The sequence below is a fragment of the Pan troglodytes genome, chromosome 6 (genome assembly GCF_028858775.2).
Source record: "Pan troglodytes isolate AG18354 chromosome 6, NHGRI_mPanTro3-v2.0_pri, whole genome shotgun sequence".
Taxonomy (NCBI): domain Eukaryota; kingdom Metazoa; phylum Chordata; class Mammalia; order Primates; family Hominidae; genus Pan; species Pan troglodytes.
The window spans coordinates 28,698,145-28,724,307 of record NC_072404.2 but is presented as its reverse complement, the minus strand read 5'-3'; the positions used below and the strand labels follow the sequence as shown (position 1 = coordinate 28,724,307).

Genomic DNA, 26,163 nt, shown 5'->3' with positions numbered 1-26,163 from the left:
TAAAGACCCAATGGAGTTGATGGGGTTGATGGGCTGATGGCCTGACTCATGAGCCTGCCTAGAGGAAGAGTATTCCAGACTGAAGGAATGGCAAGTGCAAAGGTTCGGGAGATGGGAGTGAAGTCCATGTGGCTGGAGCATAGTCGATGGGGTAGGGTAGTAGAGGAGGTCAGAGAAGTGAATGGAGGGAACAGATCCTGAGGCCCTTGTGGACCTTTGTAAGGACTTTGTATTTTACCCTACGTGAGATGAGAACCATTAGAGGTTTTGAGCAGAGGAGTTTCATGATCTGACTTAGATTTTTAATAGAACTCCTCTCGCTGCTATGATGAGGATAGATTGAAAGTGGGCCGAGGCACAGATAGGGGATAAGTGAGGGGATATTGCAATAACCCTGGAAAGAGGTGGGGGTGTTTAGGCTGGTAGCAGTGGTGGTGGTGAAAAGTAATCAGATTCAGGATATTCTTTTGAAGGCTCAGGCAACATGATGCCTGACTGGGGTGTAGGGTTTAAAAGAGAGAACAGACGAAGGTTTTCTGGTCTGAGCAACAGGAAGAATGGAGTTTTCACTCACTAAGATGGGGAAGCCGGGGGTGGAACGAGTTTGAATGGAATAAGATCAGGAGTTCCATTTTGGACATGTTAAATGTGATATGCCTACTCAGGCTCCCATGGATGTTGAACAAGTGGTGGTTGCTGGACTTAGAAATTTGGGACTTGTCGGCCTTGTGGTATTTTAAATCACGAGGCTGGTGATATCCTTAAAGGAGTGGGTTTAAATAGAAAATAGAAGAGGTGGCCAGGCTCACGCCTGTAATCCCAGCCCTTCGGGAGGCCAAGGCAAGTGTATTGCTTTAGTCCAGGAGCTTGAGACCAACCTGGGCAACATGGTGAAACCCTGTCTCTACTAAAAATAAAAATTAAGAAATAGCCAGACAAGATAGTGCGTGCCTGTAATCCCAGCTACACAGGAGGTTGAGGTGGGAGAATCATCTGAGCCCGGGAGCTCAAGGCTGCAGTGAGCCGAGATCACACCACTGTACTTCAGTCTCGGCAACCAGAGTGAGACCCTGTCAAGAAAGGAAAGAGAAGGGAAGGGAAGGGGAGAGGAGGAGAGGGCAGGGGAGGAGAGTGGAGGGGAGGGGGTCCAAGACCAGATGCTTGAGGACGCTAAAGATAGGAGGTTGGTAAAGGAGGCAATAGAAGGAGCAGCCAGTGTTGGAAGAGAAAAGCCAGGAGAAGGGGGTGCATGAAGCTTAGTGAGGCAGGGTTCACAAAGGAGGAAGGGAGCAAGGTGTCACATGCAGAGATGAGCACTCAGAACTGACAGCTGGATTGCACCCTGTGGGGGGTAATTGATGACCTTGTGAGGAGTAGATATGTTGAGAGATGGGGATGAAAGTTGTTCACAGTGGGTTGAGGGAGAATTGAAGCAAGAACAAATGATACTTTCAAGATATAAAGGTGAGTAGAGAGCTGGGGTGGTAGCCAAGAGAAGAACAGGGAGGCCAAGAGAAAGTTATTGTTGCTGTTTTTGTTTTTTTGTGGGTTTTTTTTGTTTGTTTGTTTTTCAAATGATCCTTTATTGAAATATTTTCCTTCGTGCTTCTTAACTAGCTGGGCATTCCACAGCACCACCGTTGATGTCATCTATGATATCATGAGGGTGGCAGCCATCAACATTGCAGCCCACAGACTGGGGAGTCCCCAGGATCTCTTTAATGATTCCAGAGAGTTCTCTGGCTAAAGATCGGTGCCACATGTGTTGAGCAACATTGACAATCTCATCAAAAGTGATATTTCCACTGTGTTTAATGTTTTTCTGTTTCTTTCTGTCTCTTGGCAGAAAGAGGGCTTGAGGGCTTTGATGATCAGGGCAGAGGCAGAAGGCACCACCTCAGTCTGGGCCTCTCTGTTCTAAATGATCAGTTTCACCGTAATCCTCAGATCCTTTCAGTCACCAGTTGCTTTACCAATGTCATCACCAAACTTTTTTGAAGACAGAACCAGGGGGCTGATCTTGGGGGCCAACACAGACGTGGCACCCACTTCATCCCCAGTACACCTTAGGTATATGACTTTGATCTCATTGGGGTAAAACTTCGGCAGCATGGCAGAGGTGGCTAGATTCAGGACGACCGAAGAAAGTTGCACCTTGGCCTCCTCCCAGCTGAAAGCTGAAAGCCTTGTTGCTGTTTTTTGAAGAGATTCTTAGAATAACAGCTTGTTTGTAAGACCTAGTAAAGAGAACGTTTAAGGACACATGAGCAGAGGGGAAGAAAGACTGGAGGGAAGAGGGATGTGGGGGGGAATTGGCCTGTGCCAGGAGCCTGGAGACAGGAGGAGTGGCAGAACCCAGGGCCTGGGTGCAGGCAGGGAGCAGGTATGGGGATGAGAACTCAAGGAAGTCCTCTCCCATGCTTTTTAGATCTTTAGTGACACAGGAAACACAGTCATCAGTGCAGAGTGAGTGTGGGAGAATTTTCAGGAGAGAAGAGAGGTCATTTAGGGAAGTGGGAATGTCAATGGACACAAGAAATGCAGTCCAATGGCAGCCCAGCCCAAGGACCAACCTGGTGCTGAGACTTTGAAGGGAGACTAGCCAGTGAGGAGTGATCTTCTCCTGGCCAGACCCTCTACCCAGACTGGGCCAGATGGAAGATCCTGACACATTCCAGAGAATTCCTGCTGTGGCAGGCTAGCTCCCAAGAAGCTCTTTCCACCAGCCGATGGGCCAGTGGGGTTGGCTTGAGCAGACTGTGGTTCCAGCACTTTAATGCAGTTTCTGTCACTGGAGGATTTGTCCAGTGCTGGGGTGTGGAGTGACAGCAAAACCCTGATGCCTCAGGCATGGCTGAAGTGCTGAAGCACAGAGGGTGCACCTGGGGAGAGGCCACAGGGTTGGTGACCTCTGCGGGTGTGAATGACCCCAGGCACTGTTTCAGTGTTGGGGTGGGTGGCTGGGTAGTGCTCCTGTGTCAGGGGTTGACATGTCCAGAGTCAATGTCCTTCCTCAGTGCCATATGCCAACCTTTAGGTTCCAGAGGGCCTTTTGAGTGACCTGCCATGGTTCCTCCATGACTAGCTTCTGGGGTGATGGGGTGGCACCTCACCCTGTCTAAGCTGAAACTTATCACACTGGGTTGTAATTCATGGTCTATTTGCTGTTATCCCTGGGCTGTAAGTGTAAGAACCCTCTCCAACTTTCTTACCACTTTATCCCCAATGCCTGGAAAAATACCTAAATACATGAATACATACAAGAGGGCAGGTGAGAAGGAAGGATGGGAGGGAGGAAGGAAGAGGGAAGGAAGGAAAAAAGAAGGGAAAGAAAAGAAAGAAAGGAAGGGAGGAGGGGAGGAAGGAAGGAAAGGGTAGATATGGAATCCCTGCCACTATAGCAGGGCTATTCTGCTGAGGGTTGCAATGATGGATCTGAATCAGTGGTAGCCTTCATAGGGGATGTAGCGATGAGGTAGGGTAGAAGGCAGTGGGTGCCATAAAGAGGGCTTTCAGCAGGGCTCTCTAAAACCAGGAAGACACACATGAGATTGCAGGGCATAACCAGGAAGACTGGGATGCCACTGCCTGGCCAGATGGGGGTCTGATCCACTCTCCTAAATGACCTCTCTTCTCTCCTGAAAACTTTCCCACACTCACTCTGCACTGATAACTGTGTTTCCTGTGGCACTAAAGATCTAAATCAGAACCGCATTTCTCACCCCCATTTCTGACCCCCATTTCTGATGGGCATCAGAAAGGTGAAAATAAGGAGTGATGGTCAGGATGGGCAAGAGGAAGCAGGAAAGGAGTCCTGGCAAGTAGCTGAGACAGGCCCTGGCCCCCAGCTTTGTGGGGAAGGTGCAGGGTGAGTGTGTTGAAAGGCTGGAGAGGAGGCCCCCTGTAGCTGGGAATCCACAGAGGGCTGTATTAGTCCATTTTCACACTGCTGATAAAGACATACCTGAGACTGGGAAGAAAAAGAGGTTTAATTGGACTTACAGTTCCACATGGCTAGGGAGGCCTCAGAATCATGGTGGGAGGTGAAAGGCACATCTTACATGGTGGCAGCAAGAGAAAAATGAGGAAGAAGCAAAAGCAGAAACCCCTAATAAACCCATGAGATCTTGTGAGACTTATTCACTACCACAAGCATAGCACAGGAAAGACTGGCCCCCGTGATTCAATTACCTTCCCCTGGGTCCTTCCCACAACACGTGGAAATTCTGGGAGATACAATTTGAGATTTGGATGGGGACACAGCCAAGCCATATCAGGGCACAGCAGCTTTGGTGATCCACCGCTCCTTCCTGCTCCTCCCAGGTAAAGGGGAGTCTCTCTTCAGACTTGATTCATCCCTTCCCTTTCTTATTCCTCTCCAACTTTTGCACCTTACACCCCAACCTCTGGATTTTGTCTGCAGTTATCCTTTCTCTTTTCAACAGGCCTCTGTACCCACTGTTCTCCCAACCTGGAGAGATGTCTCTACCCCTAATCCTCACTTGCTAGTTCAGTTCCTTCTTGGCCCTCAGATTTTGCCGTGGGGCAACTTCCTGCCATTTTTACATACTTCCATTGCATTCTGGGCTACTTCCTTTATGGCACATATATCAGTGGAAATGCCTTGCTTATTTCTCTATTTCTAGACTTAAGAAAAGGGATACAGGTGGATATTTCCCTAGCGGTCCCTCAGTGACAAATGAATGAAGACAACTTTGTCAAAAGAAAACAAAATCCCTGAGAATCCCCTAACTTGGTGCCTGTATTTTTATCCAGCACTGGTGTACTCTCTAAAAGCAAATTCATGCTAAACAGCATTTTACTCTTTCTGATTAGCTGGCAAAATTTGCTCCAAATAAATAATGTATATATATTTATTGTTTAATAATGCTCGTGGTTTAAATACATGTGTTTTAGGAGCAACTTTGATTTACCTCATGAGTCCAAGATTTTTTATTTTTATAAGTTGTGCCTTATGAATGTGGGTAAGAGAGGAATCAAAATGAAATTAATGTTTTATCTTTGGATGGTTAAGAGAACTGCAATATTAAGGACATTAGGATGTCTCAAAATATTAGATGCAAAAATGTGTATTTTTGTTTAAATATGTTTGAATTATCAAATATAGAACAAATAGAGGAAGGTGGCTGGGTGTAGTGGCTCATTCCTGTAATCCCAGCATTTTGGGAGGCCAAGGTGGGCTGATCACTTGAGGTCAGGAGTTCAAGACCAGCCTGGCCAACATGGTGAAACCCCCGTCTCTAATTTATTTATTTATTTTTTTTTTTGAGATGGAGTCTCACTCTGTCACGCAGGCTGGAGTGCAGTGGTGCTATCTTGGCTCACTGGAACCTCTGCCTCCCAAGTTCAAGCGATTCTCCTGCCTCAGCCTCCAGAGTAGCTGGGACTACAGGTGCATGCCTCCACACCTGGCTAATTTTTTATATTTTTAGTAGAGATGGGGTTTCACCATATTAGCCAGGATGGCCTCGATCTCCTGACCTCATGATCCACCTGCCTCAGCCTCCGAAAGTGCTGGGACTACAGGTATGAGCCACAGTGCCCGGCCAACCCCATCTGTATTAAAAATACAAAAATTAGCTGGGTGTGGTGGCGCATGACTGTAATCCAAGCTACTTAGGAAGCTGAGGCAGAAGAATCACTTGAACCCAGGAGGTGGAGGTTGCAGCAAGCTGAGATCACGCCACTGCCCTCCAGCCTGGGCGACAGGGTACTCCATCTGAAAAAAAAAAAAAAAAAAAAAAAGCAGGTACATAAAAACATATGTGTTGGAATAAATATAATAAATAATTATAAAGGCTGGGTGTGGTTGCTCACACTTGTAATCTCAACACTTTGGGAGGCTGAGGTGGGAGTATTGCTCGAGCCCAGGAGACCAGCCTGGGCAACATAGTGAGACCCCATCTTTTTTATACATAAAAAAAAAAATAACTGGGCATCCTGGTGCATGCCTGTAGTCCTGGCTACTTGGGAGGCTTGAGGTGGGAGGATCTCTTGAGCCTGGGAAGTTGAGGCTGCAGTGAGCTATGATTGCACCATTGCACTCAGCCTGGGAGACAGCGTGAGATCCAGTCTCAACATAATAATGATAATAATTTGTATATTATTTTATAAAATTTTTATTTTATTATTATTATTGTAGGAATACTTTGAAGCCTAAGATGGTGGCATCTTCCTTTAGAGATAACTTTAACTAGCTTCTACCAGATGCATAGTGGACACTAGTCATTTGGTAACACTTTAATCCATGTTCAAGGTTTGAGATTTCCTGGCCCATTGGGATGAGGCAGAACTGGACTACAAGTCCATGTGAGGGTCAGTTTACTTCAGGTTTACCCTTGCTTACATTTAGGATGTAATTACATGGGAATCTCAGCTTAAAATGGGAACTGGTTTATCTCAGTCCCCATCTTTGGTAGCATGGACTTCCATAGTCTGTCTTTCTGAGGACAACAAACCTGCTGTCGTATTTCACAGCTGTTGCTTCGGAATCAGCAGATGTCCTCAGGGCATTGTGGGCTTTGTTCTTGGAGGTCTCATGTTCTTCCAAGTGTTTGTCTGATATTTTCTCATTAGCTTGTTGACTCTTTGGAGCTTTTAAGATTTTAAAATACATTCTCTCCAGCTTTTAAAATTTATAACTATATTGCACAAAAATAAAGTTATAGATGTACTGCATAAAAGTATAATTTTGACATTCTGTCTTGTAATCCTGCATATTACATGTCCCTGGGGAGAAATGCATCTTTCTGGATTTTAACTTTGATCCATCTTTTAGGTCAATGATGAAAACATGCTTTGCCTGTACTGCCTTGCAGGGAGATCAAATGTGGCACTTTGCCATGTCTGTCTTCCTGGTAGAATTATATGGACATAATCTGCTCTTATCAGCAGTGTTTGGCTTAGTGGTGGCTGGATATGTATTAATATTTGGGGTCTTAATTGGTGATTGGATTGAAAAGCAACCAAGAAATAAAGGTAACACTCTTAACTGTGACATACATATTTATGTGGTACATTATGACTTCACTGGCTTTTTTGGTTTATTTAGTGAAATAAAATTCATAAATTGCTATGAACTTAATAGCAAAAGAGCATAAGTTAAAAACTCTAGATGAAGTTATACAGCTTTGTGTCATCATTCTCTGATTCTACATGTAAAATATTTTAATGTAGTTTTTAGATTTTTGCTAAGTATAGGTTTTTAATATCAAATTCCTGAAAAGTGCTTTCTTTTAAATATTTTGGCATTACCTATGCATAATATGCTTGTGTTGTTTTTATCAGAGGCAATTTATTTGTGTAAATGAGTTTTTGTACTGGGTAATCTGTCTAAACTAGTCATTAATATCTGGAGACTTATTTGTTCAAATGTAGATCTATTTTAGCTTTGGGCTATACTATCTCTTTAAGCGTCTTTGTCCAATAAGAATGTAGGCTATCCTAAGTTTTTCCTATTCCTTGATTTCTAGTCAACGTGACTGCCTTCCTTCTACCATGGAAGGTAGGACTTTTCTCCTACCATGGAAAGGCATTCTCTGAAGCCACACCATTGAAAAGACTAGCTGATTGAAAATCTGGTGTGCTGGTCTTTAGGCTAAATTGGTAAATTCAGTTACAAATTAAATCCAGAAGAGTGTGATGTAGCACTAGAACATTTTAAGTTTCTTGACTTACCTAGAATCCAGCTTTTCATATGATTCGTCTCTCAAATATGTTTTCATTCACTTGCAAAGTCCAGCTTTTTTCTCTTTTGGTTGCAAAGGCTTTGTCTTTAGTGAGTTCAAGAGTCTGCTGTTTGCCTCTTAAGCCTGTGATCACCGATGGAAATGCTAACCCTGGTTGCACTGGGATTTGGTCTAATGCAACTGCTCTGCATTATTTTTTATTATATTTTATTTTTTTGACACAGGGTCTCAATTTGCCACCCAGGCTGGAGTGCAGTGGCACAATCTCGGCTCACTGCAACCTCCGTCTCCCAGGTTCAAGTGATTCTCGCGCCTCAACCTCACGAGTAGCTGGAATTACAGGTGTGTGCCATCACGCCTGGCTAATTTTTGTATTTTTAGGAGAGACAGGGTTTTGCCATGTTAGCCAGGCTTGTCTGGAGCTCCTGACCTCAAGTGATCTGCCCGCCTTGGCCTCCCAAAGTGTTGGGATTATAGTTGTGAGCCACTGCACCCAGCCTCCTCTGCATTAAATGATGATATAGCTGTGAACTGCCTGTTAAAACTGAGAGTAGAGATTGGGCTGGGTGTTTCCATTCACAGTTGCTTATACCTCGCTCTTCATGCAGAACGCCTCCGTCACCGCCTGTTGCACTGTCCTGATGCTTGTGCTCCACTACAAGAGGCAGATGGAACAAATCTGGGATGGCTGGCTCACTGTGAGTGTCTCCCATGTCCCTACGTCACAGACACCCTGAATGTCCACCAGTTAGTGTTTTCTTTGTGGCCATGCTCACTGGTTTTGGATCAGGCTAATCTTTCCTCAGTGTCCTCCTCTCCCCTAATTTGTGAGTCTGAGCTGAAATCCCAGTGACATGAAGGCAATAGAACAGCAGAGTCTGTGTCTGCAAGGTGCAAATTAGCATCGGCTCTGGCTCTGATGGGGTGGGAGGAAGAAAATGCTTAGCATTAACACAATAGAACTGGGCTCCAAACCTACATTGAATCTTTTTCTCTCTAAGGTCTTTGTGTTCATTTAGATGTTCCTTGAGCTGTCAGATAAATAACCGTATGCACTGCAGTGGGGCGGGAAAATCTGTTCTTGGGTTCCACACTCCCTTTCCCTCCTGCGGTAGGTGGCCTGCTGTGCACTGGTGACCACCCTAGTGGCCTTGGCAAACCTGGCCGGCACGGCGCTGACCGTCACCATCCAGAGGGACTGGATTGTGAGCTGACGGGTGACAACAGAGGCCAGCTGGTTGGTGAGTGGTACCGCCCTGGGTACTGATCCTCTGATCAGCTGCGAAGTAGAGAGCTGACAAGGCAATCAGGGCTCTGAGAGAGGCTGACAACAGCCTTTAAGAATATGTTATTTGGAGTCAATGAGACCTGGGTTTGAGTCTGAATTCAGCTAAAATCAGCTGTGCCTCTTACTAGATGCATACTCCAGGGCAAGTTACGTGACTTTCCTCATCTGTATAATGAGGGAAATAAAGACACACACACACACACAGCTCAGCTTTGGGAAGGATTCTATAAGATATAGGATTTGGAAAGCACTTAACACTATGTCTGCATGTAGGAAGCGCCTAAAAAATGATTGGTACTGTATTATCTAAAGAATATATAGGCCAGGCGAGGTGGCTCATGCCTGTAGTAGTCCCAGCTACTCGGGAGGCTGAGGCAAAAGAAGTGCTTGAACCCGGGAGGTGGAGGTTGCAGTGAGCTGAGATCGCGCCACTACACTCCAGCCCGGGCAACACAGCAAGACTGTCTCAAAAAAAAAAAAAAAAAAAAAAAGAATATATAGGCTGTACTTTTAGGAGAGAAGCTTCTCAAAATGTATCACAGAGGTACCTTGGCAATTTTAGGCCTAGAAAATAAGTAAATTAAAATATTTATTGGCCAGGCTTGGTGGCTCATGGCTGTAATCCTGGAACTTTGGGAGGCCAAGGTGGGAGGATGGCTTGAGGCCAGGAGTTCAAGGCCAGCCTGGGCAACACAGGGATACACTGTCTCTATAAAAGAAAAAAGAAGGCTGTGTGGGGTGGCTCACACGTGTAATCCAAGCACTTTGGGAGGCTGAGGCAGGTGGATCACCTGAGGTCAGGAGTTTGAGAATGGCCTGACCACATGCAGAAACCCCGTTTCTACTGAAAATACAAAATTTGCTGGTTGTGGTGGCACATGCCTGTTATCCCAGCTACTTGGGAGGCTGAGGCAGGAGAATCGCTTGAACCTGGGAGGTGGAGGTTGTGGTGAGCCGAGATCGCACCATTGCACTCCAGCCTGGGCAACAAGAGCAAAACTCTATCTCAAAAAAAAAAAAAAAAAAAAAAAGATTTATATTTCTTAATTCTGGCCAGTGATAAGCTTCCACTTAAAAAAAAAAAAATTCATCTTCAAGCGTAACTGTCAATTATCATTGATAATAAAGGTAAACACAATTTTTTAAATAATGGAGTTAAATGAAAGAATCTGGCATTTTTGCTTTTTCTCCCATTTGCAAAACTTGGATCATTCACATTGAGATATATACACATTGCCAACTTAAAGCCGAAGATCTCATCCTACTCTCTATTTGTGCGGTTGGTACTCTGCTAGAAAATGTTTGTGAGCATGGATGGCCAAGATAAAGGAAGCTATTAAGGAGGAATCTATAGAAATCATGCCTTGCAAAAACTGGGAACCCCTTATAATCAAGATTTCTTTTAAACTACACTTATTTGGATGTACTCTGGTTTAAATAACAGCACCTAAAATAAGAGCTATGTGGATAAAAGCCAAGTAACATGGTGTCCTGCATCTCCGGGTGAAGAATAGAAAGTCTTCCTATTCTTTGTTAATTAATTTTTTTTTAAAAAAGATAAAGCACAGAATTTATTACAGTTTAAAAAATCTTGTAAATATATCCTTCGATGATGGTGGAATAATTAAGATAATAAGCTTCATAGTCACACTGCTTGGGTTTGAATCTCAGCTCAGCCATGTGCCCTCTCTGTGACTTTGAACAAATAAAATCACCTATCTGTGCCTCAGTTTCCTAACTTGTGAAAGGGAAACACTATTGACCTGTAAGAGTTGTTGTGAGGATTGAGATGAATAGATGTAGAAAGCTTAAAACTATCGCCTGGCACAGAGTAAGTGTTCAACTAATTCTGTCCTCTACCCTCCTCTTGTCACCTTTCTCCCCAACAAACATGTTGGTTATAATAATGGCTGTTAGTACTATTATAGTTGTTAAGATAATGGGTTGTGTTGGGAAAGAGTGCTGAGATGGGAGTTAAAATAATTAGCTACAAGTAACACAGTCTGTCTGTTTCTCAGTTTATTTATGTTAATTGTCCAAGTTCCAATAGAATTGATCTTGAAGGTCTTTTCCTGGTTGCAAATCCTATGGCTAATCTATAGTTAAACCCAAAGGGATCTTTCCTGTTTTCACCATAATTGCATGGCTAGCAAATCTAGCAAATGCATGATGTTAAATTCACCAGAAGGAAGGACTCACCCATTAAGTTGCAATGTTTCCTTCCTCTCACTTGTAGGGATGAATGCCAGCCGTCCGGCAGGAGGACCAGATCATCAATATATTTGCTCCCCTGTCTGTGGGTCAAGTGATGACATGGGCATCTCATGTGATCAGTTGTTGTTTCATTCTTGGATGGAACTTTGTTTCACTTCTTGTAGTTTCTATTTCTGTCCAGGGTTTATCAGCTAGTTCGCCAATTGGCTATACGACCCCAGCAATACACAGTGGGGCACCTCCTAGAAAGGCAACAGGAGGCTGTGAACATTCAAAGTTATGCAAACTCAGAGGGAGTTCCTGTTCTTTTCTTCTCCTTTATGTCAGTGTTTCTTTCCAGAACACTTCTTTCCAGAACTCTTGAAAGTTCTGATCATAATCTGATCATAATCTCAACATTTTATCTGCAAATGTGCCTAGAAACAGTGACAAATGAGAGGGCTCCAGCTGTGCCATTGGTCATGCAGTTCATATGGCTGATCTTATTGGTGGGGGCAGGCAGGGCTGCCTTATACACAGGTTGTGCACTGCATAACTCTGGGGACTCCATTCAGAGAGACTAACACCCCCATGGGACTGTGCAGTATACAACGTGCACAACCTATCCCACGGTCCTGGGGGCAATTACTCCTCCAATCTCACTTACGATACTAGAGAGGCAAGTGTGTCACAGTATGAGCTGCTCTTTGGTCAAGACAATATGATGAATTGGTCATTTCTGTTATCAACAGTATTTTTTTTAAATCAGAAATTCCCAAGCAGTATAGTGGGAATAAAGGGAAGGGGGCTTTGCCAGTAGATATGACCTCATTCTCCCAAAGAAAGAGCCAACACTGCATACTGACTATATTGCCCATCTGCCTGGTACAGCACAGTCCAGGAATTGCTTCTGCTCTCAGTTTCTTTTTCTGTACTTCTTATAATTAATTCTCTTTTCTCTCAAGTTATTTTGCAATTAAAGTCCACCAGATCTCACTGCATAAATAAAATATATGTATTTGGAGAGATAGATAAGTAGAGATACATATTTAGATGAGGGATGAATAGATAGATATGCAAGCAGATAGATGGATAGATAGAGTAAGCTATATCCTTCCCCTCTGTGGCTATTACCTGTGTGACCATGCAAGGTTAGTTTATTCACATTCTGTCTCACTATCTGTAAATTAAGGACAACAAAAGAAGTGATGTCATAGGGATGTTGTGACAATTAAATAAGATAGTTTATGTAAAGCCCTATTTTACTCCCTGGCATATAGTAAAACTTAAGTCAACATTAGCTATTTTGTTCATTGTTGTCATTGTCACCTTTTAAAAAACTGTTCTGGCAATACATTCATTTCTGCAATTAAGAGCCTAATCCTTCCCACACTTCTTGGTCTACAATGGATCTGGCCCACCTGCCCCTTTGTCCTCCCTCCACAGTCCTATTTGGTTCCTCTAGTCCTTTGCAGGATTTGTCTTAATTTGCACTAAATACCCCTCACAATGGTGTGTGTATATATTTTATTTTATTTTATTTTATTTATTTATTTTGAGACAGAGTCTCACTCTGTCACCCAGGCTGGAGTGCAGTGGCATGATCTCGGCTCACTGCAACCTCCGCCTCCTGGGTTCAAGCGATTCTCCTGCCTCAGCCTCCCGAGTAGCTGGGATTACAGGCACATGCCACCACACCGGGCTAATTTTTGTATTTTTAGTAGAGACAGGGTTTCACCATGTTGGTCAGGCTGGTCTCGAACTCCTGACCTTGTGATCCACCCACCTCGGCCTCCCAAAGTGTTGGGATTACTGGCGTGAGCCACTGTGCCCAGCGGTTATATATTTTTAATCTGCTTATAATCATTGTCTATTCTATCCTGGAAGACTGAAGGGTGTTTAGCTTTTTTTCGCATAAGTATCTGTTTCTTCAGAATAACCAAAGGAAGTATCTATCACTGTTTCCTGGGGCTCATGACTGAGTTCCAAGCATGTGGCATTTTGTCTTCTACAAAATGTGTCCTCCTCTTCCTCCTCCTTTCAGTGTCATCTTCCTGGCTTGACTATGTTTTAGTTTGGGTTCTCTCAAAAGTAATCCCGGAGACAAAGATTTGGGGGTGAAAAGCCATCTATTAATATTTGGAAGATGATCCCAGGAAGCATGGTGAGAGAATGGGAAGTGAGACAGAGAAGGAGAAAAGCCAATAAAACTTATGTTAATATATAGGTTACCGCTGATGGCCACTGGGGTCAGTCCTTCTGGGGACCTTATGAGAGACTGTGTAGGACATACTTCAGAACTGTCCCACCAAGGCCCAAGGAAACTAGGATGTTTATCCAGCAACTCTTGTCTGTCTTTGGTTGAGAGCTGTTCTCAGGGCAACTTACAGCCCACCCCTCACGTTCCTATGGCTGGAGAGGGATCTTCAGGCAAAGAGACACAGGTGCTTTGGGTAGGAGGCCATCAGTGTACACAGGAGTTGTCCAACAAAGAAGCAGATGAGACTGGGGATGGTTGAGGGGAGATGAACAGGCACTGACTTAAAGCTTGTTTGGATTTTGTTTTGGGTGAAATGGACTGTTGGGAAATTAATGATGGATTCGTCTATAAGCCTAGGCCTTTGGAAAAGCCAAAGGACCACAAGTTTAACCTTGAAGAACAGACCACAAACACAGGTTTTCCTTTTCACCTTTTTTTTTTTTTTTTTTTTTTTGAGACAGAGTCTCGCTCTGTCACCCAGGCTGGAGTGCAGTGGCGCGATCTCGACTCACTGCAAGCTCCGCCTCCCGGGTTCACACCATTGTCCTGCCTCAGCCTCTCGAGTAGCTGGGAATACAGGCGCCCACCACCATGCCTGGCTGATTTTTTGTATTTTTAGTAGAGACGGGGTTTCACCGCGTTAGCCAGGATGGCCTCGATCTCCTGACCTCGTGATCCGTCTGCCTCGGCCTCCCAAAGTGCTGGGATTATAGGCATGAGCCACTGCGCCCGGCCTCCTTTTCACCTTTAAAACATGCAAAGGCTGCTCTGCATGTGCCATGAGGGATGGGAAGCCTACTGCAGGCAGATGGTCTTCTTAGCTGGCTTGTGCTTGGTCTTCCTCTACATGACAGTTCTGGGGTCTGGCGGCATCATCACTGGCTATGCCTGTACTCAAGGGGTTGGAGACTCCCTGCTTAGCATCCTCACGGCCCTTTCAGCTCTCTCTGGCCTGATGGGCACCATTCTCTTCACCCAGCTTAGGGGGCACTATGGCTTGGTCACAACTGGAGTCATATCTAGCCAGCTCCATTTAGGCTGTCTAATGCTCTGCATGTTTTCTGTCTTTGCTCCTGGAAATTCTTTTGATCTGGCTGTTTTCTCACTTCCATTAAGTAAAAATCCTTCAAACTATGAGTTGTTGGTCCAGTGGATGGAAGAACAGTCCAGAGGAATGGCTTGGTTCAGGTTTCTTTCAAAGGGATAAACATGGGTCTGGTTCTCTTTTAGCAACTCATGGTAGGACTTGGGATGCTCAGAGTCCTGCAGTTTGAAGGCTAGCAGGACCCTGAGCATCCCAAGTCTTCCATCTCCATTATCTTCCTCTTCTCAGGTGTGATCCTGGCAAGAACCGGTGAACAGCAGGTCATATGTGGCACGGGATTCTGCAGCTTGTGATGTTGCCAAGTGCAGTCTTAGAAGCATTCAATGGCCTCACCACCGTGCTGTTGTGTCTTCATCAGTCATTCATCTAGAACCTGTTATGTGACCAGAACTGTCTTAGACAGTGGGGATACAAGAATTATTTGATCACACAAGGTATTAACTCTATGGAGCTTACAGTCTGGCCAATAAGTAAGTAGTTAACAATACTCAACAATACAGAGTGACAGGAGCTTTGATAGGGAAGAGCAGAGCAATGGGGACATATGGGAGGGATACCAATGTGGTCTTGTGGGTTAGGGAAGCCTTCCTAAAAAGAGGCACAATTAAGAAATCCCTGCAGAGCAAGCTAGGCAGGTGACGGAGAGGGCAGACTGTTCCAGGCAAGACAGAGACAGTGGTGCAAAGGTGAACACTGGGAGATGTGGGGAAGTGAAAATAGTTATTTCCTGGGTGTCAAGCATGTAAATGCTACAGATGATGTCTACATTAAAGAACTACATTGACCTGATTCCCTTTTCTGCAGAACTGGGATAAGGAGAGAGGAAAGAGAGCAGCTTGGGGGTGGGGGAGAATGGCAAGTCTTTCCTTAGCTGCCTGGGGGAGAGCAGCGCAATTCTTCCCCAAGAACAGTATGCCTAGCCTTGAGAGTCTACAAGGTACGTGGGTTAGGAGGCCATCAGTGTACACAGGAATTGTCCAACAAAGAAGCAGATGAGACTGGGGATGGGTTGAGGGGAGATGGACAGGCACTGACTTAAAGCTTGTCTGGATTTTAAAGCTTGTACCTCCTACCTCTACTTTGCCTTAAAGCTTGTACCTCCTACCCCAAGTACTTGTCTTTGCTCCTGGTCTGCTCCAAATAATTGTTGTCTGAACTCTGCCATCAACCATGTGTCGTTCATACTTGGCAGCAAGGACATATCTGGATTTGCAAGTGTGTTTATTAAAAACAAGTATGTTTAAAATGTTGGTCGTTTGATGCCTGACAACTCCAAAAGTGACATGTTGCGGATCAATGGTGATGGTGACAGAAACCACTTAATAGCACACTGTCCCTAGTAATTAGACCTGCAGATTCCCAACCTGTGAAGAGACTGGGCCGTGCTCTTTGACATGGAATCCCCACAATCAGGTTTCTACCAAGAAAACATCATTTCTTTGAGCCTTTTTCCTTCCTCCTCAATTCAAAGTCACCACCTGCAAAGCCCCTCTCTGAGGCCACAGCTCAGAGCCAGGGGATTCCTCACCCCTAGGCTAGAAACAGGATGGGGAGAGTGGAAATTGTGGCAGTGAGTGGTGGAAGTTGTAGATCAAAAACCCCCTCATTCACCAGCCCTTCCCACACACCTCTTCAGTGCCCCACATTCTCTACCCCAGGCACTGAGTTGAAGCAAGGTCCCTGCCCTCCTGGGACTCAGAGCTTCACCTTCTCATCTCTGAGGCCACAGTGGGGTGGGACCATGGGGTTGGGGGAGGTGTTCCTGACTTCTGCTGTGGTGGCCCAGAACCCCTTGGTCTACAGAAGCTTTGAAATACTGGGAGAGAGGAAATAAGAATGTTGTAGGCTCAATTAATGAGGTTAGAAAACCATGAGCTAGCCTGGGAGTCTCCTTCTTTTGAGGCAATATGCATGTAGGAGAAAAAACTGTGTTCCTAATTCCAAATGATTTAGAAACTTATTCTTTCATCTAGAGATTACCTATCCTCTAAAATACTGTAAGTTGGGTACCTGATGGGTAGGTTATCTTTTATTAGGGTATTTGACTTGCACTTCTAGTCTTTAATTGCACAAAACTGAAGAACAGATTAGCCATTTAAGAGTTATGCAATTCACATTATATTACACTAAAGTATTTAGCTCAAAAAGAAAAAAAAGTCCACTAGCAACTCCTGTTTACTAGGATAATTTGGCTCTTACTGACACAAAGGAAATGATTGCATTTGGAAAACACGAAAGCTCACTGCAGTGCCTGCAATCTGGAAAAACATTCAGTATGAGAGACACTTGGTGTTTTCTCTATTGCAATAAGTAATCTTTTTTTTTTTTTGCTGTATCCCGAATGAGGATTCCAGAGTGATAGAAATCTTTTAATTTTTTTGTTTTATGTTTTTACTCTGCAAGATATTTGGATTTTTTTTTTTTTAGATGGCTTCTTGCTATGTTGCTCAGGCTCTGCTCAAACTCCTGGGTTCAAGCAGTCCTCCCACCTCAGCCTCCTGAGCGGCTGGGACTACAGGCATGTGCCACCGTGCCCAGCAGAAACACAGAACACTCTCGACACTCATGCTGTCTGATGATGTTGGCAAGTTACTGAAGCTCCATGTCACCATTTCCTGTTCCATAAGATGGGGATAAGAATAATAATGGTAGCTACTTCTCAGTGAAATCCAGAGAATGCACTGAAATAATTTCCATAGGTAACATGTTTAGCACAGAACTTTCTCAGTTATAGGAAAGACTTGTCCTCATTGTCATCATTATATTTTCGTTACAATTTTGGTGGCTCTCATGAGTGTTGCTGTGTGAGGTCTGGGGTGCAGGGTGGGTAGTGAGACATAGAGAACCTTAGGCCTGAGTGGTGAAATGGATGCTTCTGACTCTCACACACCTAAGGCCAGCAAGCACCATTTACATTTATTCATACCAGGATTACACATGACCTTGGGGTTGGTGGTAAGGGGTTGAAACTGCAGACATGAAAAGCACCAGTGCCACTGGGCGCAGTGGCTCACATCTGTAATCCCAGCACTTTGGGAGGCCGAGGCGGGCGGATCACCTGAGGTCAGGAGTTCCAGACAAGCCTGGCCAACATGGTGAAACCCCATCTCTACTAAAAATACAAAAATTAGCCGGGCGTGGTGGCAGGCGCCTGTAATCCCAGCTACTTGGGAGGCTGACACAGAGAATTGCTTGAAACTGGGAGGCAGAGGTTGCAGTGAGCCGAGATCGCGCCACTGCACTCTGACAGAGTGAGACTCCGTCTCAAAAAAAAAAAAAAAAAAAAAGAAAAGATTAGCCATGCGTGGTGGTGGCACCTGTAATTGTAGCTACTTGGGAGGCTGAGGCAGGAGAATGGCTTGAACCTGGGATGCAGAGGTTGCAGTGAGCCAAGATCACACCATTGCACTCCAGCCTGGGGGACAAGAGCAAAACTCCTCAAAAAAAAAAGAAAAAGAAAAGCACCAGTGCCCTAAATGATATATCATTTCATTTCTTAGCATGGCTCACACTATTGGGCCTGGTGGCTGTGATGATGGATCCTCTCCCTGGGAGGGGTGGCCTGTGGCCTACCTTGGAATTCAATATGTATCATCAAGCATAGGGCTCATCCAGCTGCTTGCTCAGTAACTACTTATTTCCATTCTGATGGAAACTAAGTTACAGTACTCTGGCTACAGTAAGATTTGATGCATTAAAAGTCACTTTGCTTTTTAAAATCAAAGAACTGTAACTCTTTATGTCCTCAATTTAGAAATAATTCTCAGTGCATCATTAGCCCTGACTTGTTTGAGCGCTTCACATTATACCATGGCAGCATTTTACAAATATTTCCTAACTTTGTAAGCACTGCTTGCTAAGAGCCAAGTGTGGGGATTTTACAGGCGAACTCTGGGTCAGAGTCCAGAGTGAATCGAGGTCCTTGACAGGCCAAGCCCAGAGAGACATAGAGACCAGCCAGAGTGGTCAGGACAGCCCAGGAGGATGGAGGATGGGGGACCTGATCAGGACATCCATGTGGAAGCCACAGCAGGGTGGCTGGAGCAGCCTGGGAGGAAAAAAACGCCTGGCTGGTGCTCTGCAAAGGCACATTATCTCCAAAGGACACAGCACATTATCTCCAAATAATTCTTCAGTCCAGAGCTAAGTGCAGGGATCAGGACAGAGGCAACCAGGAGGCCTTTACAGGGCCAGAGGTGGATCTCAGGGAGAATCTAGAAGTTCAGCTGGCTGAAAAACCAATCAGGCAGTCAGAAGCTGGGAGTGGGTCCCCTGGGAGGAGGCACTAGAGCCCCCAGAGGAGATGTTGTCATGTGAGGACATGGTCATTGCCACAGCTCACTTCTGTCCTATTTGATGCCTACACAGTAGGTTCGGAGGCTGCTTCTGAAGTGTAATCAAATACAGCCTCTTCATATGGTTGAAAGTGCGGGGGGCGGGGAGTGGGGAAACAAGGAGGCCAGTTTTTCCTCTGCTAAACCAGGAAAGGAAGAGGAAACATCTAGAAATGGAACTAGATTGGAAGCTCAATCTTTTCTCTTTGTCTTAAACATGCCTTAAACATTTTTGTAATGAAGTGGGGGCATAAATAAATACCTCCAAATGAAGTTAGAGTGCATCTGATGATGATGGTGGTGATGGTGATTCAAAAAGATAAATATAAGGCCACAAATTATGACAGTTACTACCATGTACAGTTTTATAGTACTATCATAGAATCTTCCAATGAGAAAGCACTTGAAATATTCGTATTTCACAGATGAGCAACAAAAAGGCAACCAAGGCAACAGTGCTAGTCAATGCCAGAGCCAGAATTCTCACCAAGGTCCTCTGATTTCTATTCACATTCATTCTTAGCCTACGCTGCTGCCCTGCTGGCCTCTGGTCCTTTGCCCTCACTGTGACTCAGCTTCTTTAGGAAAATGTTTCAGAAGTGGAGCGAGGGGCTGTGGACGGTGTGCAGTGCTCCCTGAACAACCTATGGACCTTGTTTTAGTCCATTCTCATGCTAAGAAAGACATATCCAAGACTGGGTAATTTATAAAGAAAAGAGGTTTACTTGATTCCCAGTTCTGCATGGCTGGGGAAGCCTCAGGAAACTTACAATCATGGTGGAAGGCACCTCTTCACAGGATGGCAGGAAAGAGAATGAGTGCCAGCAGGGGAAATGCCAGACACTTATAAAACCATCAGATCTCGTGAGAACTCACTATCACGAGAACAGCATGGGGGAAACTGCCCCCATGATCTAATCACTTCCCATGAGGTCCCCCCTCCAACACATGGGGATTACAATTCGGATTATAATTCAAGATGAAATTTGGGTGGGGACACGGAACCAGACCATATCAGACCACATCCACTTAATCCTCATTACGCTGGCCCCACAGCCCCAGCAATTTGGCATGCTGGTCTTCATCTCCAAACTGTTTGTAACCATAGGGCATGTGCTGTACTCTTTTTTTTATACAAGAAAGTATAGGATTAAACATGTCCATGCAAATAAGACAATGAAGGGCATTTGGACGCCTTTAATCTAAGAGGTAGGCAGCACCTCTGGCTTCTCAGAGCTCAGGTAACACTGGCACCATCTCAAACTGTTTTCAATGATTTCCCTGTGTTGCTGCTGTGTATCTACCTTGTGCTTTGCTACATTTGAGAGCAATTGTGTCATTGCCTTTTGCCAAAAGCATCAACTGCATTAAATGTATCTTGGCAGTGGTGGTGCTATCCAGAATTTGAAAGGGGTCTGACTCCTGGCATACTCATTAGCCAGTCAGAGATTCCACCCCAGACATCTTCAAGGGGCTTGTTTTGCTTTTGCCAATATAATAACTCAATGTTTTCAGGTTCTTATTGTTCTTCAGCTTTTAAAATTAGTCAGTATTGGCTGGGTGCCATGCTCACGCCTGTAATCCTAACACTGGTAGACCAGGTGGGAAATTCGCTTTAGGCCAGGAGTTTGAGACAAGCCTGAACAACATAGCAAGAACCCATCTCTACAAATTTTTAAAAAATCAGCTGGGCATGTTGGTACGTGCCTGTAGTCCCAGCTACTCAGGAGGCTGAAGCAAGAGGATTGGCTGTGCTCAGAAGTTCAAGGCTGCAGTGAGCTATGATGGTGCCACTGTACTCCAGCCTAGGGAACAGAGTGAGACCCTATCTCTAAAAAGATTAAATAAATAAATAAAATTAGAATATTCTGGTCAATGTCAAAATTAGAGAGGTGGAGTGTGGTCAATGATGTTTGGTCTCAATTCATTGGGTGTGGGATTTTGGTTCTTTTCCTAGTTTGTCCACCCTGAGGGGGACACATTTTCCCCACCATCCCCAGTCACTACTAAGAACAACTACTTAAGAGAAATGTGAAAACTAAGGGAAGAATTCAATTACTGTTAAACACAAAAAGACAAAATGTCATTATTAGTAGCAACGAAACTACAAGAGAATTTACACAGACCTGTTTTTTAAAGCACACAGTGAAGACAGGAAAAGGAGAATTTTAAGGAACATTTTGCTTCACATAAGGTAATTTTTTAAAAGAGTGCTTTATACAAGGTAATATTTATGGTGCCACTTCCCACAATCTCTCTCCTTCCATTAAAAAAAAAAAAAAATCAAAAAACCAAAACCCTGAAAGACACTTTAGTATACACACACACACACACACACACACACACACACACAAGATGAGAGATCAAGAAACTAGAACTGGCCGGGTGGGGTGGCTCACGCCTGTAATCCCAGCACTTTGGGAGGCCCAGGCGGGTGGATCATGAGGTCAGGAGATCGAGACCATCCTGGCTAACACGGTGAAACCCCGTCTCTACTAAAAATAGAAAAAATTAGCCAGGCGTGGAGGCGGGCGCCTGTAGTCCCAGCTACTTGGGAGGCTGAGGCAGGAGAATGGCGTGAACCCAGGAGGCAGAGCTTGCAGTGAGCCGAGATCGTGCCCCTGCACTCCAGCCTGGGTGACAGAGCGAGACTCCGTCTCAAAAAAAAAAAAAAAAAAAAAGAAACTAGAACTATCCTTTATATGGTTCTTCATTAAGGAAGTTGCATTTTGATGAGATGTAGCATACCAAGTCCTTTTGCTCTTGATTTTTTTCTTAACTAAAAAAATTTGGGGTCAGGCATGGTGGCTCAAACCTGTAATCCCAGCACTTTGGGAGGCCGAGGTGGGTGGATCACTTGAGATCAGGAGTTTGAGACTAGCCTGGCCAACATAGTGAAATCCTGTCTCTACTAAAAGTACAAAAATTAGCCAGACGTGGTGGCACACGTCTGTAATCCCAGCTACCAGGAGGCTGAGGCAGGAAAATTGCTTGGACCCAGGAGGTGGAGGTTGCAGTGAGCCGAGACCACCACTGCACTCCAGCCTGAGTGACAGAGTAAGACTCCATCTCAAAAAAAAAAAAAAAAAAAAAAAAAAAAAAAATTTTAAAAATTTTTAATTTTTTTTAATATACTTTAAGTTTTAGGGTACATGTGCACATTGTTTAGGTTAGTTACATATGTATACATGTGCCATGCTGGTGTGCTGCACCCACTAACTCGTCATCTAGCATTAGGTATATCTCCCAATGCTATCCCTCCCCCCTCCCCCCACCCCACCACAGTCCCCAGAGTGTGATGTTCCCCTTCCTGTGTCCATGTGATCTCATTGTTCAATTCCCACCTATGAGTGAGAATATGCGGTGTTTGGTTTTTTGTTCTTGAGATAGTTTACTGAGAATGATGATTTCCAATTTCATCCATGTCCCTACAAAGCACATGGACTCATCATTTTTTATGGCTGCATAGTATTCCATGGTGTATATGTGCCACATTTTCTTAATCCAGTCTATCATTGTTGGACATTTGGGTTGGTTCCAAGTCTTTGCTATTGTGAATAATGCCGCAATAAACATACGTGTGCATGTGTCTTTATAGCAGCATGATTTATAGTCCTTTGGGTATATACCCAGTAATGGGATGGCTGGGTCAAATGGTATTTCCAGTTCTAGATCCCTGAGGAATCGCCACACTGACTTCCACAATGGTTGAACTAGTTTACAGTCCCACCAACAGTGTAAAAGTGTTCCTATTTCTCCACATCCTCTCCAGCACCTGTTGTTTCCTGACTTTTTAATGATTGCCATTCTAACTGGTGTGAGATGGTATCTCATTGTGGTTTTGATTTGCATTTCTCTGATGGCCAGTGATGATGACCGTTTTTTCATGTGTTTTTTGGCTGCATAAATGTCTTCTTTTGAGAAGTGTCTGTTCATGTCCTTTGCCCACTTTTTGATGTGGTTGTTTGTTTTTTTCTTGTAAATTTGTTTGAGTTCATTGTAGATTCTGGATATTAGCCCTTTGTCAGATGAGTAGGTTGCGAAAATTTTCTCCCATTTTGTAGGTTGCCTGTTCACTCTGATGGTAGTTTCTTTTGCTGTGCAGAAGCTCTTTAGTTTAATTAGATCCCATTTGTCAATTTTGGCTTTTGTTGCCATTGCTTTTGGTGTTTTGGACATGAAGTCCTTGCCCATGCCTATGTCCTGAATGGTAATGCCTAGGTTTTCTTTTAGGGTTTTTATGGTTTTAGGTCTAAGGTTTAAGGCTTTAATCCATCTTGAATTGATTTTTGTATAAGGTGTAAGGAAGGGATCCAGTTTCAGCTTTCTACCTATGGCTAGCCAGTTTTCCCAGCACCATTTATTAAATAGGGAATCCTTTCACCATTGCTTGTTTTTCTCAGGTTTGTCAAAGATCTGATAGTTGTAGATATGCGGCGTTATTTCTGAGGGCTCTGTTCTGTTCCATTGATCTATATCTCTGTTTTGGTACCAATACCATGCTTTTTTGGTTACTGTAGCCTTGTAGTATAGTTTGAAGTCAGGTAGTGTGATGCCTCCAGCTTTGTTCTTTTGGCTTAGGATTGCCTTGGTGATGCAGGCTCTTTTTTGGTTCCATATGGACTTTAAAGTAGTTTTTTCCAATTCTGTGAAGAAAGTCATTGGTAGCTTTATGGGGATGGCATTGAATCTATAAATTACCTTGGGCAGTATGTCCATTTTCACGATATTGATTCTTCCTACCCATGAGCATGGAATGTTCTTCCATTTGTTTGTATCCTCTTTTATTTCATTGAGCAGTGGTTTGTAGTTCTCCTTGAAGAGGTCCTTCACATCCCTTGTAAGTTGGATTCCTAGGTATTTTATTCTCTCTGAAGCAATTGTGAATGGGAGTTCACTCATGATTTGGCTCTCTGTTTGTCTGTTATTGGTGTATAAGAATGCTTGTGATTTTTGTACATTGATTTTGTATCCTGAGACTTTGCTGAAGTTGCTTATCAGCTTAAGGAGATTTTGGGCTGAGACAATGGGGTTTTCTAGATATACAATCATGTCGTCTGCAAACAGGGACAATTTGACTTCCTCTTTTCCTAATTGAATACCCTTTATTTCCTTCTCCTGCCTAATTGCCCTGGCCAGAACTTCCAACACTATGTTGAATAGGAGTGGTGAGAGAGGGCATCCCTCTCTACATTTATTTAGAGATGGGGTCTTGCCATGTTGCCCAGGCTGGTCTGAAACTCCTGAGTTCAAGCAATCTACCCGCCTTGGCCTCCCAAAGTGCTGGGTGGGAGCCACTGTGTGAACCACTGCACCTGGCCTGCTCTTGATTAATGAACACACAGATGCTTGTAGAGTGGGCATAGCAGAGTGTTTACTAAATACACTCTGAAGTCTTTCATTTAAAATCTCCAGAAGTACTAGCAACTTGAATACAGAATTTATGTCAAATCTTCTAAGTAGTGCTGACTACCCCTGCACCTTCTGCCCTTCAAAAAATAGCTGCTTATCTGTAAATTTTGCATTTTCAAGTGCTAATTTTATTCTTCTTTTCCCTGAAGGTCACATATGGTAAAACAGCAATACCTTTCTCTCTACTGGATAGTGAATCAACTGTTTTAGACCAGTACTGTCCAACAGAAATATAATACACATCATGTATCATTTAAAAATGTATTTCATTTAACTCAATATATTCAAAACATCATTTAATTTGTAATCAATATAAAATTGAGATAGTTTACATTTTTTTCAAGTTAATTCTTCACTCCTGATGTTTTTCACCCTTCAGCACATGTCAACTTGGTCTAGCCACATTTTAGGTACTCAATAGCACATGTGAATAGTGGCTACCCCATTGGACTGCAGTTTTAGATTCTGATTTCCAAAGTTCCACATATTTCTCACTGTGAGAGGCCTATAAATGATACAATGTGCTCTATTCTGCCTTAAAGAGTGGCAGTAACATGGCAGGGCACTTATCCAGCTGCAAAATCAATGGTATGAGACTCCATTCCATCAGCTACAACATTCGGCTCTATTCCCAGAAACATACATCAAACTGATTAGACCGGATTTTGTCTTTGAAACAGATTAGTGTGGAGCTGTCCTGGAGATGGAGATGTCAACGGAGGATGATTCTGAGACAACTGGCCCCTTGCAGTGCAGATAAACTCCATTACGGGGCCTTCTAGTCATGGTAGCATAATCCTGGATTGTGATTAATGACAATTTTGTAACAAAATATTGCCATCAGAACTTTCCAGTTTATGAATACGAGGTAAATTTTGGAGAGACAATCTTTTCTAGTACAAAATAAAAGTAAGCCTTTCGAACACATCTCTGGCTGTTCACAGAATCTGAGCATGGCTTTCGTCTCAAGAGGAAAAGTTACCCCTGGTTTTAGCTTGAAAATCAGCTGAGTAGGCCCAGGCCCACACGGTGATCTGGTCCACTCACCTCCCTGCTCCAGAGGCAGTCTCCACTTTCTCTAGATCCCCATTTAGTTATGCAGACACCTTCTGTTCCATTCCTTTCTTCAAAGTAGAGTACTTGAGATCATGAAGGAAAGAAAGCTTCCTCCTTGGCTTTAAGGAGCTTAGAATGCACATGACCACTCCCCTCCTCCATTAGAAAATTATGGCAATTGCCTGGTTACTAACTTGCCAGTTGGCTCTTTGCTTTTAGGAAGCTCAGAGACAACTTGGCTGGAGCCTACAGCATGAGATCTAACAGTTTAGTTTTTTATTCTTGCCCTCTACTTGCTGAGCTTTTATCTGCTTCTAATTATTGTTGCTTGATATTTGTTATAAACCATGCTAAATTATTTTGGGAATGTGGTGGTGGGGGGGTAAAACTAGATTTTTTTTTTCAGTTTGCCCTAATAATTTAATCTTTCAGATACTGACCCAGACATGAAATGAAATTATTCCTTACAACAGAAGTCAACCAGAGAACATTCTATTAAAACTGGCTCCGACTTACGTACTGAAATGAGTCACACTGTGAAAGCTCCAGAAAGGTAGGAACTGTCTCTATCACAGGACTTGACACAACAGCAAATATTTGCCAAATTACACAATTAAATATGTAAGGCTTAAGGACCTTCAAAAAGACACATATTTTAGTCTGGAATATTCACTTGAACTACAAAGATTTGGCTACTTTTAGGAAACAGAATCTATTTGTATCCAAGTGCTCAGGAACACCATGGAGTAAGACAAAATGGGATATGGCCATTCTCAAAATCAAATTGTGACTCAATCTACATGAAC

General features: G+C 43.8%; 1 long non-coding RNA gene and 1 pseudogene across 1 annotated transcript in view; one reads left to right on the top strand and one right to left on the bottom strand.

The window, feature by feature from the left end:
* The window catches only part of LOC104007128 (uncharacterized), a 33,053-nt gene extending 7,143 nt beyond the window's left edge, over positions 1–25,910 (top strand). The window contains exons 4-7 of the long non-coding RNA XR_010158357.1: positions 7,934–8,051; positions 8,318–8,407; positions 24,982–25,169; positions 25,790–25,910. This is a non-coding gene — a long non-coding RNA (uncharacterized LOC104007128). The remainder of the gene's footprint in view (positions 1–7,933; positions 8,052–8,317; positions 8,408–24,981; positions 25,170–25,789) is intronic.
* LOC107976049 (large ribosomal subunit protein uL11-like) lies at positions 1,538–2,210 on the bottom strand (annotated as a pseudogene).
* Positions 25,911–26,163: the final 253 nt, after the last annotated feature.